We start from the raw sequence: 15,266 nt of genomic DNA, 5'->3' as shown, positions 1-15,266 counted from the left end.
GAATCCGCTAGGTTTCGGTCTTATGTCAGGTTAGAGTTGCTTTAAAATAGAAAAGGGGGGGGGGGCGTGCTTGCTTAAGGGGTGTTGTTTTCATGCTGTTGTCGTTTTCTGTGTTTTATTTTAGACCCTGCATGCTTGGTGTGAATTCTCAGCAATTCATATGTTCGGAGGGGGGGGGGGGGTGCCGTGCCCACATCCGGGCGGAGGGAAGGCAGCTGGATTTCCCATGGGCCGACGTGCACGTCCATTGGATGGGGATAGGTGGTATGCTGTGGAGCGGAGTGCTGCCTGAAGTCCATTATTACTCAAGGTTGGATAGGCCCCCTGATATTCTGGTACTTCACTTCGGGGGAAACAATCTGGGCGTCAGATCTTCTAGGGATCTAATTAGGGATATCAAGTGCGACCTGTTGCGCCTGTGGTCGTTGTTCCCCAGCGTGATTTTAGTGTGGTCCGAAATGGTGGCCCGGTTGAAAGGTTGAATAGGGCGAGAGGGCAGGTTAACCGTGAGGTGTCTCGTTTTGTGGATCGCAACGGGGGCATTGTGGTCTGCCACCGGGAGTTGGAAGTCCCGGATCGGGGGTTTATGGATAGTGACGGGGTGCACCTTAATGGGGTGGGTATGGATCTGTGGTCTTCTGACATTCAGGATGGGCTGGAGAAAGCGGTCAGTGTGTGGCGGGACTCGCGAAATCAAGGGGTCGAGCTCGCTCGTGGTGGCGGAGGGGTGGTCGTGGATGGCACTGTGTGAGGAGGTGTTGGAGGTGAGATGATGAAGGTGGCAATCCCCTCTCCTTTAGGTTGCAGGGAGGTGGGGCATGGTTGGTGGGCTTACCGATTAGGCGGAGGAATACTTGTTCTCTGGGGGACCAATAGTTCATACTGCTGCTGGGCCATCCATGACCTCCCTGATGGGTATGTTGTTAGGTTGGGTTATCGGGGTTTAAATAGTATTGTTTATATATTTTGACATGTTATTTTTTGTTAAATAAAAGGCTGCTGTGGCCATTATTCCAACGTTAGCAGGTGTCATGTCTTCATTTAAGGTAAAGGGGAGGTGTATGGTGGGGAGGGAGTAAAGTAGGGGTGGGTGTGTGTGCGTGTTTTAAGTTATCATTTTAGGTAACCCCCCCCCGTAATCTGCCATACCCCTAGTCATGAGAGTTTGATCTTTTTTTAGGAATCCATCACTGTGAACACTAGAGTTAATCTGGGGGAGCCCATTGGTGACCGCCATGAAAATCCGTATCGGCGGTCACTAATTACATGATACATATATTCTCTGAGTTACGGCGATACCACATTTGTGTAGGTTTTTTTTAACTATTTCCACTTAAGCGCAATAGAAACTATCTTCATAGCAAAAACCCACAAAAACTGTCGCCACATTGCAAGATACATAGCGTTCTTATCTTTTGCGCGACAGAGCTGCATTTGGGCTTATTATTTCTATCAATACCAAGTTTAATATGTATATGAATTTTTGATCTCTTTTATGACGTATTTGCTAAAGCAGATTGATTAAAAAAAGCTATTCTGGTACTGTTATTTTTTTTACAGCGTGTGTATAATTATTGATATAGTTTTATAGATTGGGTCGTTACGGACGTGGCGATACCAAATATGTATAGGATTAGTGTTTTTGATCTATTTTATGTAATGTTTTATTGGGTATAGGGAATGTAATGCATTTTTATTATTGGGGGGGGGGGCTGGGGGGGATGTTTTGTGTTTTGGTGCATGTTTTTTTTTTTAACTTTTGCACTAGTATACATTACTGTACACTAGTGTAAATACTTTGATCACTCATACAATACACTGCAGTACCTAATGTACTGCAGTGTATTGTATTAGGCATCATGCTGACAGGAAATAGCCACGGCCACCAGGGCCGTTTTAATACATTGGCGGGCCCGGTGCACAAACCTCAAGAGTGGGCCCCCCCTCTTCCCTTTCAGCACCCCCCCCCCCCCCGCACGTTATCAGAATCGGTGCTCCACACACAGTATAATGCCCTGAATGTGCCCCCACACTGTATTATACATAAGGTATAACACTATTTCCACCATACAGTGATTACATATTACATGAAAACTGCACTGAACAGAACTATAAGATATCACCAATGATACCATTACATAATACAGTCACACCATGACCCCTATCACTACAGACCCTATAGCCGAATGCAGTTACAGTGACTCACATGGGGCGTCTTCTCCGATCTGTCACTTTTTCTTTTCTTCTCCATCCAGCCTGGGCCACCTTGATGTCTCTCCCGACTGTGAATCCTCTCTCCAGAATCTGCCAGAGAAACATTTTAGGTTCCAACACATACAGTAGTTACCTCCCTCTGTACCCCTATATAGTAGTTACCTCCCTCTGTACCCCTATATAGTAGTTACCTCCCTCTGTACTCCTATATAGTAGTTACACCCTTCTGTGCCCCTATATAGTAGTTACACCCTTCTGTGCCCCTATAGTTTTAATGTGTCCCTTAATAATTAGATATGCTCTGTGCCCCAGTATAGTAGTAAGGTCCCTATATAATATAGGACACTCTGTGCAGCCCCAATGTAGTATAGACCCCTGTGTGCTGCCCTCAGTTGTATATACCCCTTGTGTGCTGCCCTCAGTAATATATAGCTCCCCCTGTGCTTCCCCCCGTAGTATATAGCCCCCTATGCACTTTCCCCCAGAAGTATATAGTCTCCCTGTGTGCTCTCCCCCTGTAGTATATAGCCCCCAGTGCTCCACCCCAGTAGTATATAGCCCCCTGTGCTCCCCACAGTGGTATATAGCCGCCCTGTGCTTCCCCCCAGTGGTATATAGCCCTCCTGTGCTCCCCCCCAGTGGTATATAGCCCCCCCCTGTGCTCCCCTCCTCCCCCCAGTGGTATATAGCCCCCCTGTGCTCCCCTCCTCCCCCAGTGGTATATAGCCCCCCTGTGCTCCCCCCAAGTGGTATATAGCCCCCCTGTGCTCCCCTCCTCCCCCCAGTGGTATATAGCCCCCCTGTGCTCCCCTCCTCCAGTGGTATATAGCCCCCTGTTGCCTCCCCCATGGTATATGGCCCCTTTTGCTCCCCCCCCCCAATGCTACCCCCATAAAGTATAGCCCCCCTGTGCTCCCCCTCCCATATAGTATATAACATTTAAAAAAAAAAATCACTTATACTCACCTGGGTCCCCGCGTTCCTCTTCACTTTGCATCTTCTTGCCAGACCGCTGCGTTCACTAGAGGCCGCTCTCCCCTTCTCCTGGCGGCGACGTAAAGACGTCACTCGGCGCCGACGCTAGAAGGGGAGTGCGGCCTCTAGTGAATGAAGCAGTCACAAGAGTGACTGACAGGGAGAGAGCCAATGGCTCTCTCCCTGTCAGTGCTGCTGCTGCATGGTATCTATGAGCGCTCGTTTTACGGGGGGTGCCATCGGGATGGGTAAGAAGATTAATTACATACCCATGCCGATGGTGCTCCCCCCTGACAGGCTGGCGGCCGGAGCCCTGTGCGACCGCATTGGTCGCACATAGCAAAGGCCGGCCTGGTCGGGGGGGCCCTTTAACCAGTGGGCCCGGTGCACGTGCACCATTGGCCATATGGTTAAAGCGGCCCTGACGGCCACCCCTGTCAGCATAAGGCATCTCCATGGTGACCCCGGGGGCCTTCATTAGGACCCCGGATCACCATGGAGACATCGGGACACTGGACGGTGCCGCTGGACATCGCGATCAGGTAAGTGGACCCATGGCACCGACCGGGACCCACCAGGACCCGTTTGAGGCCACTGTCATGGTTTGACAGCGGCATTTAACGGGTCAAACAACCCGCAGCAGAGAATCCTCAGCTGCGGGTAGTTTCGGGGGGGGAGGGTCAGCTGTCACACTGACAGCTCATCCCCTGCTCTGCCGCCGCCAGGAATGCGGCATCATTTGGAAGGCAAGCACTGGGAGAGAGCAAACGTGGGACAAGCTGCGTCAGGCGTCCTCGCTGCTGCCTCTTCCCCTCGTTTGTCCGATTGATAAAATACAGCGTGTCTGGTGCAGTTTTTTATTTTCATTTCTTACAGTGTGCGTTGCGCCATATAATTATTGATATAGTTTTATAGGTTGGGTCGTTATGGATGTGGTGATACCAAACATATATATGATTTGTGTTTTTGATCTGTTTTATGTCACGTTTTATTGTATATGGGGAATGTAATGCATTTTTATTATGGGGGGGGGATGGGGCTGGGGGGGGGATTGTGTTTTTGTGCACTTTTTCTTTTATTTTTACACTAGTGTACATTACTGTAAATTAGTGTAACCAGGGCCGGATTAAAGAGGGGGCACAAGGGGCACGTGCCCCTGGGCCTCCACCACTAGGGGGCCCCCACCAGCTGGAACCCGGAAGGGGAGTTTCTGAGCAATTTTTTTTTTTTTTTTTTTGTTAAACCCCTCTCCCGCCCCGGCACTAACGTCCGCGCCCGGGCGGTTTTGGGGGGGGGGCTCAGGGGAGTGATGGGTCGGCCGGGGGATCAGGCAGGTACAGAGGCAGGCTGATAAGGTCTCCTCCATGACGTCACACGCACGCTGCTGAGCGGGGAAGAAGTTCGGGCATCGCGGGGCTGCACTGTGAGCTTCCAGCCTGTCTGTACCGGAAGCTCACGCCGGCCCTGCATGGGGGAGACCTTTTCAGCCTGCCTCTGTACCTGCCGCCCTGCTGATCCTCCGACTGGTCTCCCTGCCAGCCAGCTAATCCCCCGGACCCCCGGCTGGTCCCCCTGCCACCCAGCTGATCCCTCAGCCCCCCGACCGCTCCCTCTTCCCTCCCTGCCTGTCACCTCAGCTGCCCCCACCCATCCTCACCCCCTGCCACCCCAGCTTACCCCGATCTTCTGCCCCTGCATCCCCAGCCGCCCTCCCATCTTCTCCCCCTGCAACCCAAGCCGCCCCCCATCTTCTCCCCCTGCAACCCCAGCCGCCCCCCATCTTCTCCCCCTGCAAACCCAGCCACCCCCCACCTTCTCCCCCTGCAACCCCAGCTGCCCTCCTATCTTCTCCCCCTGCCACCCCAGCTGCCCTCCCATCTTCTCCCCCTTGTTGCCCCAGCGGCCCCCCTGTCCCCCAGGTTCTCCCCCTCCCCCAGTCGCCCCAGCTGCTCTCCCTGCCCCCCAGCTTCTCCCCCTGCCACCCCAGCTGCCCTCCCATCTTCTCCCCCTGTCACCCCAGCTTCTCCCCCTCCCCCTGCCACCCCAGCTGCCCTCCCATCTTCTCCCCCAGTCACCCCCAGCTGCCTCCCTTCCCCAGTCACCCCCAGCTGCCTCTCCTTCCCCAGTCACCCCCAGCTTCCTCCCTTCCCCAGTCACCCCCAGCTGCCTCCCTTCCCCAGTCACCCCCAGCTGCCTCCCTTCCCCAGTCACCCCCAGCTGCCTCCCTTCCCCAGTCACCCCAGCTGCCTCCCTTCCCCAGTCACCCCCAGCTGCCTCCCTTCCCCAGCCCCCCCCCAGCTGCCTCCCTTCCCCAGTCACCCCCAGCTGCCTCTCCTTCCCCAGTCACCCCCAGCTGCCTCCCTTCCCCAGTCACCCCCAGCTGCCTCCCTTCCCCAGTCACCCCCAGCTGCCTCCCTTCCCCAGTCACCCCCAGCTGCCCGCCTGCAGATGAGTTGTGGTCGGAGAAGTCTTCATGATGGCTGCTCCAGATGGAGAAGAAAGCGAAGTGTGAGCGACGGCAATAGGAGAAGACGTCACCTGTGAGTCATTAGTAACTACACTATAATCACTTCTATAGTGTGCAGAGCCTGTGCACCATTGGGGTCTTAATGGGTCAGTGTATCATTTGCGGTAGTGTACTGACACAGCCCTGCGGTCACTACAGTACACTAGCGCAAATTTTTAAACTAGGACCCAACTACAACAGCTGCAGGCACTACAACTTCCAGCGTATGCTGAGGGCTGCAGACTGTCAGTACATGCTGGGAGTTGTAGTGCCTGTAGCTGTTGTAGTTGGGTCCTAGGTGCATTATACACTGGATGCTTTGTGGGAGATCAGAATACATAGATCTGTGGGGGCTCAGTGCAGGGAAGTGACCCCAGAACAGCACTAATAGGGGATAGGGGGAGATGTTGTTGTTCTATCCCCTATTAGTGCTGTTCTGGGGTCACTTCCCTACACTGAGCCCCCACCGGCTGGAGCCGGCCTCCAGCACCCAGCTCCCAGTATACACCATGCAGGTAACCTGTCAGTGCCGAGGGGAAGGGGGGGGGGGAGGGCGCCTCAGCATGCAAAGTTCCTAGGGCAGCATGAACTCGAAATACAGGCCTGGGTGTAGGGTTAACTGTGTGTTGACACATCTCCCGCCCGGCAGGCTCCTCAGACTTCCCCCTGATAGAGGCTTCCTGGAGGATCCCGAACAACACTCTCCTGCTGCGACCCCCCTCCTCCCCTCTGACCTCACTGAGGAGAGGACAGCGCGCCGACGGGACCTCAAGTGGTAGGAAACCTGATTTCTCCAGCTGCAGCAGGGAGGTGACGTCACAGAGCCTGCTGGACGATCTGTCACAGCGGCGGCCAGGCTGAAGGAACCAGGAGAGAAGAGAGAAGACCCATCCCCCGCCCAGATCAGGTGAGTATGAGTGAATGGGGTATATTTACTATGGAGGACATTACAGCAGGGGTATATACTATGGAGGACATTACAGCAGGGGTATATATACCATGGGGGACATTACAGCAGGGGTATATATACCATGGGGGACATTACAGCAGGGGTATATACTATGTATGGGGACACATATCAGAGCAGGGGGTATATACTATGTATGGGGACATTACAGCAGGGGGCATATACTGTACTATGTATGGGGTCACATATCAGAGCAGGGGGCATATACTATGGGGGCACATTCGAGAAGGTGGTATATACTATGGAGGCACATTAGAGCAGGGGGTATATACTATGTATGGGGACACATATCAGAGCAGGGGGCATATACTATGTAAGGGGGCATATACTATGGGGGCACATATCAGAGCAGGGGGTATATACTATGTATGGAGACACATATTAGAACAGGGGTATATACTATGTATGGGGACACATATCAGAGCATGGGCCATATACTATGGAGGCACATTAGAGCAGGGGGTATATACTATGGGGGCACATTACAGCAGGAGGCACAGCAGGGCTGGACATTATTACTATATGATGGCACAGCAGGGGGCAATATTACTATAAGTGGGCACAGCATGAGGACTTTATTACTATACGGAGGCACAACAGGAGATATTATTACTATATGTGGGCACAGGGGACATTATTACTATATGGGGGCACAGCAGAGGATCCTACATACAGGGGACAACCCACACACTCATTAAGAAAAAAGGGAAGGAAATTGAAGGAAATGTGCGGAGCCTGAGATGTTTGTCTTGCAGGTTGTAAAGAGAAGAATTGTAGCTGCAAGAAATCATCCTGGAGGTCCAGGCCAGATGGAGAGGAAAAGGAAAGTGACACCTGAGATTAAAGAAGACGTCACCTGTGAGTCACTGAATTACAAGTTTTTTCTTTGTTTTTTTGTAGAAAACTATTTGGTAGGGAACCCTGAAGTGAAAAGGGAAATATTGCTCTTTGCCATAATACACACACTGCTTTTTAATAGCAGAGTTTTACTGTATCAGCTGAAATTGTGGCAAAACTGCATGAGATAATAATTCTGTAGCCTGTGTGCAGCATATGGTATATACTGTATATAGTCTGTGTGCAGCATGTGGTATATACTGTATATAGTCTGTGTGCAGCATGTGGTATATACTGTATATAGTCTGTGTGCAGCATGTGGTATATACTGTATATAGTCTGTGTGCAGCATATGGTATATACTGTATATAGTCTGTGTGCAGCATATGATATATAGCCTGTGTGCAGCATGTGGTATATACTGTATATAGTCTGTGTGCAGCATATAGTATATACTGTATATAGTCTGTGTGCAGCATATGGTATATACTGTATATACTCTGGGTGCAGCATATGGTATATACTGTATATAGCCTGTGTGCAGCATATGGTATATACTGTATATAGCCTGTGTGCAGCATATGATATATAGCCTGTGTGCAGCATGTGGTATATACTGTATATAGTCTGTGTGCAGCATATGGTATATACTGTATATAGCCTGTGTGCAGCATATGGTATATACTGTATATAGCCTGTGTGCAGCATATGGTATATACTGTATATAGTCTGTGTGCAGCATATGGTATATACTGTATATAGTCTGTGTGCAGTGTATGATATATTTTGGATTTAGAGCCGAGGCTAAAATACCTTGCTTGCCCAAAAGGTAAAACTTAACTTTTATTATTATTATATAAAATATATAAAGAGAGAAAAACGTGGTGACTGTGTATTTACAGTGCTACTTAAAATAGGTGCACACTGTTGAGTTTGAGATGAGATTGTGAAATGCAATCAATATATGCGTCTCTGAGTACTCAACCACTTAGGGATTTGAATTTATTAGACTCTGGAAGGTATGTGACACTTGCAGTTGTTTGGCAATTGTCGCTGCATGCGCTATTAGTATATTGCTGGTCCACTACAAGAAACTCCAGCTAATACAGAGAGAATTAGAATCAGCGATAAACCCTGCTGACTCATGTAATATTACTTATGAGTATCGAGTCAGGGATAGCGCACTATAGTGAGTATCGCTATATTTGATGAGTGATGTGGGCGGCTTGTATTTATAATTAGTAACTGTAGCACTGATAGGCCTGCTGACAGTCATACATCTCCCGCTTATTATCACTCTGACTGCGGGACCAGACTATAAGATGCATGGAATGGGCTTAGACTGGTATGTCTACTGCTAGCCCTTTCATTGCCCTGTGATCAGTGAGTCTGAGTGTCCGTTGTCACGGGTATCGCCACTTATAATTCAACTGTGGCTCACTGTGGCGGTAAGGGATAGCACCGTACACTCTGCCGCTTGCGCTGTCGCGCTTGTAGCGGCTGGTATAGGAGAGCTCGCTCAACGCCATACTTTGAAAAAGTCGGTGTAGCCGACGAAACTAGTCAGCAGCAAGATGGCATAGGCAATTTTAATATAGGGACACACTGAACTGATGAGTTGGTGGAAGTGTATGTTGACCATTAGGCAGTTACCAACAATCTAGATACGGAGAGAAATAGTTATCACGAGCATAACTGATTAAGTAGCATCCACCGTTGTGAGCGGTTAGCACCGTAGTAGCAGCATCCGCAGTAGCATCCGCCGTTGTGAGTGGTTAACGCTAGATAGCGAGCTCTCCTATACCAGCCGCTACAAGCGCGACAGCGCAAGCGGCAGAGTGTACGGTGCTATCCCTTACCGCCACAGTGAGCCACAGTTGAATTATAAGTGGCGATACCCGTGACAACGGACACTCAGACTCGCTGATCACAGGGCAATGAAAGGGCTAGCAGTAGACATACCAGTCTAAGCCCATTCCATGCATCTTATAGTCTGGTCCCGCAGTCAGAGTGATAATAAGCGGGAGATGTATGACTGTCAGCAGGCCTATCAGTGCTACAGTTACTAATTATAAATACAAGCCGCCCACATCACTCATCAAATATAGCGATACTCACTATAGTGCGCTATCCCTGACTCGATACTCATAAGTAATATTACATGAGTCAGCAGGGTTTATCGCTGATTCTAATTCTCTCTGTATTAGCTGGAGTTTCTTGTAGTGGACCAGCAATATACTAATAGCGCATGCAGCGACAATTGCCAAACAACTGCAAGTGTCACATACCTTCCAGAGTCTAATAAATTCAAATCCCTAAGTGGTTGAGTACTCAGAGACGCATATATTGATTGCATTTCACAATCTCATCTCAAACTCAACAGTGTGCACCTATTTTAAGTAGCACTGTAAATACACAGTCACCACGTTTTTCTCTCTTTATATATTTTATATAATAATAATAAAAGTTAAGTTTTACCTTTTGGGCAAGCAAGGTATTTTAGCCTCGGCTCTAAATCCAAATTGTAGATCAATACCTCCCTTAAGGTTGGGATCATCCACCCCAATCAGTGTATGATATATAGCCTGACAGCAGTGGATGATATATAGTCTGTGTGCAGCATATGATATATAGCCTGAGAGCAGTGTATGAGATATAGCCTGTGTGCAGCATATGGTATATACTGTATATAGTCTGTGTGCAGCATATGACATATAGCCTGTGTGCAGCATATGGTATATACTGTATATAGTCTGTGTGCAGCATATGGTATATACTGTATATATTCTGTGTGCAGCATATGACATATAGCCTGTGTGCAGCATATGGTATATACTGTATATAGTCTGTGTGCAGCATATGGTATATACTGTATATAGTCTGTGTGCAGCATATTATATACAGTATAGCCTGAGAGCAGTGGATGATATATAGCCTGTGTGCAGCATATGATATATAGCCTGAGAGCAGGGTATGGTATATAGCCTGTGTGCAGCATATGGTGTATATCCTATGTATGTCATATGCTGCACACAGGCTATATATGCCATATCATGGGCTGCACACAGCTGTGTATTTTAATCCTTAGGGTACGTTCACATGTACCATATCCGCTATATATTCTACACAGCCTTTAAGTACTTTCTGGTTGCTCCTTACTGCTTCAGCTAGTGTATATGGTTGGGAACTGCAGATGGGACTTAGACTTGCAAGTCCAGCTTCCTTCAGCGATTCACATCTGCATCTGCTGTTGTGGTGGCTGACACAGGGGGCAAGAGAGCACAGAAAGTACTGAAGTGCTGTGTTCTCGCATTATGTATTATTAACATAAACACAAAGTGGGAATACACCCCGAGTGGGAATACACCCCTCCCCCGTCCTGTCTCTAGGGCCTGGCATCTTCCTCTGGACTGCAGCCTGTAGTGACCATCACATGCAAAACAGAGGAGGATGCTGAGCCACACAGCCAGGAGTGAGGAGGGGTAGGTGCTAAGTCTGCTACAGTAAGTAGCCACCTGTATAGATCGCTGTATGGGATATATTTGGAAATAAAAATGGGGGGGGGGGGGGGCCCAACAAAATTTTTGCCCAGGGCCTCCACCAACCTTAATCCGGCCCTGAGTGTAACACTTTGATCACTTATACAATACAATGCACTACTACTGTATGTGTGCAGTGTATTGTATTATGTGACCATCCTACTCCAGAAGCTGACCTCACGCACTGCCTGTAGCACCATCCAGCCATTCAGGAAAATTGTGGAACGTTTCGCTAGGACACACCTGGTGAACTTTGTTCCATACAATGGACAGTGGGGCATCTATGGGTGGATAGATCCGAACAATTCTACACTTGTTGTCAGCATAAGGGTTTTTTCTTCCTCTGGATCAACACAGTAGGGTTTCTCTTGGTTGAACTTAATGGCCTCTTGTCTGTTACCAACCCTATTACCTATGTTACTGTTACGCCTGGAGTAGTGGATCCACTGGACCGTCACCAGCGATGGCACTAACCTCACCAGGGAGCGGAGTCTAAGGGGCCGCTGGTTTTCACCAGAGCCCGCCGCAAGGCGGGATGGACTTGCTGTGGCAGGCGACCCCCAGGTCGCTACCCCTGGCTTGGTTGCTAGTGACGGCAGGCGAGGCGTGGCAGGAGCAGTAGGCAGGAGATGGTGCTGGCAGAGGTCTGTAGGCGTAACCGCAGGTGACAGGCTGAACACAGGAGCAATGGTGAAACAGGGGAACAGGAACCAGGAACAAGGACTAGGGACCAGGTAGCGGATAGGAATCAGGAACAACAGGGAGCTGGGCCAAACGCTATGGGAAGCATGTAGAGGCTCCAACACGAGGGACAGGGCATGCTGGGATTTATAGGGAGTGATTGGGTGCAAATACCAATTAGGGACGGACTGGCCCTTTAAATCTGAGACAGCCGGCGCGCGCGCGCCCTAGGAGGCGGGGACGCGCGCGCCGGCCGGCACAGACGGAGACCGGAGCGGGACGAGGTGAGGGGCCCCCCGGGGCCGAACAGACCGCAGCGCCGGGTCCCTGCACAGGGACCCCGGCAGCTGCGTGGGATAGAGGGCGGTCGCGGCGGCGGCCCGGAGCACGGGACGCCGCCACGGCCATGACAGTACCCCCCCCCTTTGGCCTCCCCCTCTTTCTAGCCTGCAGGAACCCCTTGATGAGGTCTTTGTCCAGGATGTTAGCCTCGGGTTCCCAGGACCTTTCCTCAGGACCAAATCCTCTCCAGTCCACCAGGAAGAATCGTCTCCCTCTGACAGTTTTCATGGCCAGAATGTCTTTAACAACGTAGACGTCGTCAGAGACGGCTTGTGGAACAGAGAACGGAGACTTATCGGAGAACCGGTTGAGGACCACTGGTTTCAAGAGGGAGACATGGAAGGCGTTCGGAATCCGCATCGTAGGGGGCAGGCGGAGTTTGTAGGTGACAGGGTTGATGCGTTTTAGCACCGAGAAAGGACCAAGGAATCGAGGACCCAACTTGTAGCTGGGAATCTTGAGTCGAACATATTTGGCCGAGAGCCAGACTTTGTCACCTGGAAGAAAATTCGTGGCAGGTCTCCTCTTCTTATCTGCCTGGTCCTTCATGCGTTCAGAGGCTTTGAGTAAGGATTGTCGAGTTTGCTCCCAGATCGACTGCAGGTCAGATAACAACTCCTCCATGGCTGGGACCCCAGAGGATGGAGAGAGAGGCAGAGGAGGACGAGGGTGATGCCCGTAGACCACATAGAAAGGAGACTTGCCTGTGGAACTCGAGTCCAGATGGTTATAGGAGAATTCCGCCCATGGAAGTAGATCGGACCAGTTGTCTTGGCGGCTGGACACAAAATGACGTAGGTAATTACCCAGGATCTGATTGACTCTCTCCACTTGCCCGTTGGTCTGGGGATGGTAGGCCGATGAGAAGTCCAGCTTCACTTGGAGCTGCGAGCAGAGGGCACGCCAAAACTTGGAGACAAATTGAGAGCCTCGATCGGACACAATGTGAAGAGGCAGTCCATGCAGGCGGAAGATGTGTCGGAAGAACAACTGAGCCAGACGAGGAGCAGAGGGTAGTCCAGGAAGGGCCACGAAGTGAGCCATTTTGGAGAAGCGGTCCGTCACCACCCAAATGACTGTATTGCCCGCAGATGGGGGTAGGTCCGTGATGAAATCCATCCCAATGTGGTGCCAGGGATGGTTAGGGACTGGCAAGGGCAAAAGTAGGCCGGCAGGTCTTTGACGGGGAGACTTATTCCTGGCACAGACTGCGCAGGAAGCCACAAAGTCCTTGACATCCTGAAGGAGATTGGGCCACCAGTAGTGACGGGAGATCAATTGCCCGGTCTTTTGAGTTCCTGGATGCCCGGCCACCAAAGAGGAATGCCCCCACTTCAAGATACGTTTTCGGAGTGCGGGGCGCACATAGGTCTTACCGGGAGGCAGCCTCTGCAGAGCAGAAGTGGCAACTGGTACTAGGCGATCGGGAGGTATTATATGACGAGGAGATTCCTCTTGCCCCATGACATCGGATGCTCGGGATAATGCATCGGCCTTAATATTCTTCTCGGCTGGACGGAAATGAATGGTATAGTTGAACCGAGAGAAGAAGAGAGACCACCTGGCCTGCCGGGGATTGAGGCGTTGAGCCGATTGGAGGTAGAGGAGGTTCTTGTGGTCCGTGTAGATGTTAACGGGATGTTTAGCCCCCTCTAGGAGATGACGCCACTCCTCCAGTGCCAACTTAATAGCCAGGAGCTCACGGTCCCCAATCGTATAGTTCCTCTCGGCAGGGGAAAAAGTCTTAGAAAAGAACCCGAAGGTTCTGGTCTTGCCTGATCTGTCCCTTTGTGAGAGGACGGCTCCTGCGCCCACAGAAGATGCATCGACTTCAAGCGAAAACGGCCTGGTGACATCCGGACGGACTAGAGCAGGAGCAGAGGCAAAGGCAGACTTTAGGCTATTGAAGGCTTGTTCGGCCTCAGGAGGCCAACGTCTGGGATCCGCCTTCTTCTTGGTGAGAGCCACTATGGGTGCGACCAGGGTCGAGAAGTGAGGGATGAATTGCCGATAATAGTTGGCGAATCCAAGGAAACGTTGGATAGCTCTAAGTCCCACAGGGCGTGGCCACTGGAGGACAGCGGAGAGCTTGGCCGGATCCATCTGTAGACCCTGGTCGGAGACGATATATCCAAGAAACGGAAGATTGCGCTGATGGAAAACGCACTTCTCTAGCTTGGCGTACAGATGATTGGCCCGTAGTCTTCGCAGGACCTGACGCACTTGTGCCACATGAGTCTGCTGGTCAGGGGAGAAGACCAAAATGTCGTCAAGATAGACAATGACGCAGACATAGAGGAGGTCTCGGAAGATATCGTTCACGAATTCCTGGAAGACCGCTGGGGCATTGCATAGGCCGAATGGCATGACCAGATATTCGTAGTGCCCATCCCTGGTGTTGAAAGCGGTCTTCCATTCGTCTCCTTCACGAATACGGATCAAGTTATACGCTCCCCTGAGATCCAGCTTGGAGAATGGAGATCCTAGCTCCACGAAGGCGATCGAATAGTTCGGGGATTAGCGGAAGAGGATAACGGTTCTTGACAGTCACCTTATTTAAGCCCCGGTAGTCAATGCATGGGCGGAGGGAACCGTCCTTCTTCTGCACGAAGAAAAATCCGGCGCCAGCGGGAGACGTGGATTTACGAATGAAGCCCTTCCGTAAGTTCTCCCGGATGTAGGAAGACATGGCTTCAGTCTCGGGCACAGAGAGGGGATATACTCGACCCCGTGGAGGAGAAGTTCCTGGAAGAAGGTCTATAGGGCAATCATAGGGCCGATGAGGTGGTAGGGAGTCCGCCTCCTTAGCCGAGAAGACATCAACAAAGTCTTGGTAATCCTCCGGTAGTCCAGACAGAGGCTTGGCGTAAGCAGGTGACCTCGTAGAACATTTGGGTTGAGGAGACCTCAGGCACCTATTAGGACAGTCCTGGCCCCAACTGAGAACCTCCCCAGTTCTCCAGTCAAGCTTAGGGGTATGTAATTGCAGCCAAGGAAGACCCAGCAGGATGTTAGAAGAGGAATGGCGCAAGACGTAGAAGGAGATCCTCTCCTGATGTAAAGCGCCCACCTGGAGGATTAGGGGTACAGTCTGGCAGTGTACCGCTTCGTTAAGAATCTCGCCCGTGACCGAAGAGATAGACCGGGATTGGGCTAGCTGGATCACAGGTAGCCGCCATCTTTGGACCAAGGAAGCAGAAATGAA

Source organism: Dendropsophus ebraccatus, chromosome 7 (genome assembly GCF_027789765.1).
Source record: "Dendropsophus ebraccatus isolate aDenEbr1 chromosome 7, aDenEbr1.pat, whole genome shotgun sequence".
NCBI lineage: Eukaryota > Metazoa > Chordata > Amphibia > Anura > Hylidae > Dendropsophus > Dendropsophus ebraccatus.
The sequence above is the reverse complement of the archived record's forward strand: the minus strand, read 5'-3'. Positions refer to the sequence as shown.